Source organism: Dipodomys merriami, unplaced genomic scaffold, assembly GCF_024711535.1.
Source record: "Dipodomys merriami isolate MVZ:Mamm:240054 unplaced genomic scaffold, mDipMer1.0.p SCAF_426, whole genome shotgun sequence".
Lineage (NCBI taxonomy): Eukaryota > Metazoa > Chordata > Mammalia > Rodentia > Heteromyidae > Dipodomys > Dipodomys merriami.
In genome coordinates this window covers 709,241-714,169 of record NW_027205893.1, presented here as the reverse complement: position 1 = coordinate 714,169, position 4,929 = coordinate 709,241, and the positions used below count along the sequence as shown (strand labels likewise).

The following is a 4,929-nucleotide window of genomic DNA, read 5'->3' as shown; positions in this document are numbered from 1 at the left end:
TACTAATCTCACCTCTTAATGAGGTGTGTACTGCCTCTATTTTGTCACTTATCTCATGGCTTAGTGAGGTGTGTGCTACCTCTATTTTTGCATGCATCTCCTGTTTGATGTCCTGCACCTCTTTTGGTATTTCGACCTGGTGTTCTTTCAAATTCTGGTCTATTTCTCACTTTATTTCTTGAGTCATTGCCTCCAGCATGTCTTGGATGTAGTGTTTGTCTTCCATTCCTGCTTTGCTCCCAGTGGGGCTCTCCCCTGGGTTGCTGCTGCTTTTAGAGATAGCTTGCTATCCTAGGTGTTGATAAACCTTGTAATATTTCTCTGTGATTTTCTCATGGTTATTCAGGGATTATTGCAGACTAATCTGAAATTTTGTTTTGGTCAATTGGTGTCTGTCTTTGCTTGGTTACTGTTTCTGTGCTGGTAGAGAGAGTCTGTACCTGATCTCGGTTCTGTTGGGGGCCGACCTCCAGCTGCTGGTCTGACCCACACAGGATTCTCAGCTCTCTGCAGTAGATCACTGGCAGTTCCCGCCTTTAAAAGGGATGAGCAGCCTAGACTGCTCCTGTTTATTCCTACAGGTGTTCTTGGCAAGTTCGGATGTGCTGGATGTACTCTCCCAGATGCTGGAGTCTGCTATGGTCTCCTGATGTTTTGTTTTGTTTTACTTTTTTGGCTATTTGTGGGCTTGAACTCTGGTCTTGGGTGCTGTCCCTCAGCTCTTCAGCTCAGGGCTGGAACCCTACCATTTGACCCATAGCACCACATCTGGCCCTTTCTGCTTATGTTTGCTGAGGAATCAAATCCAGGGCCTCTTGCAAGCATTGTACTGCTGAGCACCTTACCAGCCTGAGCTCCTGACTATTATTGGGTGCTGGAGCCCTGTGTTGTTCAATTCCTAGCCTAGAATACATGGGTCAGGTTCTTTTGGGGTTTGAGCTTCTCTTGTCCTGAACCCCCTGCATCTTTTGCTGTCACAGGCCTGATTACCAGGAGTGCAGTTCCCTGTTTTTCTCCCCTCTGCTGAGGCATATGCTCAGCTTCTGATTTCAGTTGGGAGGAGTTGGTTATGTTGCTCAGGCACCAGATTCCCAGGCCTGGTCCCAGACCCCAGCCTGGGCACAAGTGTTGGACCTGTGCTGCTGTGTATCCCACCTAGATTACGCAGCTTGGAGTACACAGTTCAAATTTCTTCCACCGTTGGGTGTCTTGACCCAGTGGCGCTGTTCCAGGCTTGGGCGTTAAAGCTTCCTTCCAGGGTCTCTCTCGTTCTAGCCTGGCCAGCTGAGTGTGATCCATGGGCTGGTGGAGCTCTTGAAAAGTTTCTAGTTTTAGTGGGTCCTGTGGTGCAGGTTTTGGGGTAGGGGTTCTGGGGATTCCCAGAAGCTCTGGTCTCCCTTGAGGAATACACTGTCCCCTGCGGGGTACTCACCCTGGAGCTAGTTGTTTCTGTGTGATGTAGGTTGTTGTTTGCCATTGCAGTCACAGTTCAATTGAGGTGGTTGTGGGATAGGCTGAGAGGTGGTGGCTCTGTGTGTTTCTTTTCTGTCAGTGCCTCCATTGACACTGTTTGGGTCCACTCCACGGGATGGACCTCCGGCCTCCACCCGAGGGGTGGGGAGGGCCTCTGTGCAGGTTGTGATTGCTGGGGTTTGTCTCTGTTTGCACTCTCTGGATCAGCACCAGTTCCTTTCAGTTCTGCTCTGGTGTTCTGTGGGCATCTCATATATCTCTGAGGTTCCTGCCATGGGGCTGAGTGGCTTTGGTGGGATGGAGCCTCTCTGCTCCAATGGAGAGTGAGGGGAAGGGGTGGGATCGTTGTGTAAGTTCCCTGCTCAGAGCATTCTTCATTCGTCAAGATCAGCCAGTCTGACACTGTTACCTCAGGGGTCTTTGGTGCGGGTGATCTGCAGACAACTCCCTGTGTCTCTGGGCCACCGGCAGCTCCCACCAGGCTGGGCTGGCCATGGCTTGGCACGCTGCTTTGTGGCCAATAGACGTTGGGGGAGGCGTCTTCAAGCTTCTCTGTTGTGAAATTCTTCTTTTCAATTCCTGTTTTTCTCTGGATGTTGATTTATTTTGTTGTTGTCGGTCTCTTGGGGAGATTAAACGTTGGAACTCAAACTCTCTTTTTGGTTGGGGAGAGCTGTGGCGTTCCCCTACTTCCCCGTCACCATCTTGGACCCCCTCGAGTTTTTGCTTTTTTTATTCAGAAATAATTTTAATTTATCTGTTGAAATGAGTACTAAAGAAACTAAAGATATTTCTGGTGCTTATGTGAAAAATTATACTTTAAAATATTCTGTATTCTGTTTGTATAATGCTCATAATCTATTTTATTCTTTCCTAGATATAAGACTTTGAATTCTACATTGTTTTATAATATATAGGTTCATTAATAAATGTGTCCTTTCAGATTGCATTCCATACCAAAACAGTTTAAGATTCCTTTTTTACTAGGTCCTTATAGTATATTTCTTTGGAATAAAATGACAATGTTGTCTAATTTTAAAGTTTTATAATGATTATGCTATGTAAAGGCCTTTCTAAGGTGAAGATTTAATACACTGATGTCAAACTTTTATTTATATGAATTACATGTATTGTTACACTTGTAATTTTGTAATCAACTTTTTAATAATTGTTTTTCATTTCTTGCATCTGAAGAATGAAAAATCTGGAATAATTCACAGATTTTCATATCATCTTTGCAATTGCCATGTTAATCTCTGTATTGGTGTAATTTGGGTACATGTGCTGCTGAAGCATGTAATGTCCTCTAAATTTAGGTAGTTAATGATGCAATATTTATACAGGATTATATCCTTGGGTGCCTGTTTGTAACAAGGAAACCTTATTGTTCCTAACAATGCTACTGATCTTATTTCCCTAAAATTCTGTGTATAATGGAAAATAATTATATTGTTCAGTTTGTAATTTTTTTGTCAATGACTATTTTAAATTTTTTCATTTTAGTTTAATCATACATTGAAGCATTTTTAGCTAGGTCCAAAGGGGATGGCTTTTTCAAGTACTTATTTATTCAACTGAGTTTGCTCTGTGTAGCTAACGGATTCAAAGTAAGCCTTGCTTAAGAGCTACTTCTAAACTTCTGCAGCTGAAATTTTCCCAAATGCGGTCTCATTGGCACAAATGTCTACCTGACACTTTACCCTTCTTCCATGTAGGATCAGACCAACCAGAATATCTTACCCTGATTGCGTAAATTGTCTTACTTGAACAAAATAAATCTTAGTTCCAAGGAATCATAGAAAAATGAATATTTCAGACAGAACTTTTCAGATTGGACGGTTTTTATCAAAATATAATTGTTTATCATACCTACCATTTCAAAAGTAGCTAAAGCCAAGAAGGTGAAAAAATTGTTCATATGCATGATTACCTAATGTCCTGGCCTATCTACCTTCCAACCAGGCAGGAACTGAGACTACTGCCTTTCTATCACCAAATATTTTCATAGCTCCAGGAGAAGTCCATATGTTTCTCCTTGTTATTAGGCCTTAAATTGGTAATGTTTCCCCTCGCCTCCAGTCTGTAAATCTACAAAAGGTAAAGGTTTAAGTGTAACTCTATCAAACACTGAGGTAGAGATAATGGAAAAATACTTTAAATCAGAGTTGCTTTTGATACCCTAACCAAAACAGAACAATGCAAAACATGTGCCGTTTTATTATATTATATATAGTTATATATTTTATATTTATATGTGCTGATTTTATATTTCACACAGTGAAACTTACTAGAATCAATTGATAATTTGACAAATAAAGTGATATTTATTTATTCCAATAAATAGAATTGGAATATAAATAATTAGGTTTAGAATATATATTAGAATATAAAAAGTATCAATGCAATGTCTTCGGTATACACTTGCGATACCTTCTAATTGCTCATGGTCTTCTGAATTCACATTGTTAAAAAATCAATGTTGTTTTCCTCTAATCTATAAGAGATTTTACTCTGATGCTCTGTTTATTGTTTTAACTCACTGGTCCCAAACTGTTTTTCTACATATTTCTGATGCATTCTTATATATTATACTCCAATTGTCCTAATACGATATCTAAAAGACATTATTCTTCTATAGACCCATGGGTCCTAATATCTTATGGCTTAGTTACCTGCATCATCAGATAACAGGGGCAAGACTTCTCAACTAGGCTTATGCAACATGCCAGCAGACAGTAACTGAAAATCCATCTCAATTTCTCATTTCTTATATTTCAGGGCTCCAATTCCTTGAGAAACAAGAATTAGCAGCAAGCAATTGTGTAATGTAAGGCAACTTAAAATGAAAGATGAAGTCTCAAAATGGAGAGAAATTACTGTATTTCAAACTGAATTTACAGATGACCAGCCCATATGAGTGAACAAGATCAGAAAGTGTCACAAGATTATTTTTAATACCCCTCCCCTAATGACTAACGTAGTATTTCAGTCCAGCATTAGTCAGCCCAAAAAATAGTTCCTGGAAGGATAGATCCGTGATTGATCTACCATGGTCAGGAAAACTACTTAGAGGTTAAATGTAATTCAGCAAAACATTAATTGAGAAGATCGTTTGTGCTTCAAAACACTGGTACTTTAGTACAACTTGGTTCTCTTGTATAAAAATGTTGTCATTCTCAAACCAACCTACATTTAATCTCCTGAAAGTGTATTCCTTTTCAAATAAACTTTTTGAAATCACACTTACCAAAATAACATTTGATAAGTAGATGACACTTAGTGACATTACAAGTTTTTCAAGTGTAGGGAGCAAGTTACAATAGAGGTGATTCATTTACCCAGCACTAATGTCAGACAGGTTCAACCATTCATTAAATTCTAGAAATAGTACCACGCACCATTTGTGTTGCTCAGTAGGTGCCTTCCAGAAATTTGTTAAATAGGTCAGCCTCCCAT

At 39.9% G+C, this 4,929-nt stretch overlaps 1 pseudogene; it reads right to left on the bottom strand.

The window, feature by feature from the left end:
* Positions 1-2,671: 2,671 nt before the first annotated feature.
* On the bottom strand, positions 2,672-2,769 carry LOC138807652 (U6 spliceosomal RNA; annotated as a pseudogene).
* Between the last annotated feature and the right edge of the window lie 2,160 nt (positions 2,770-4,929).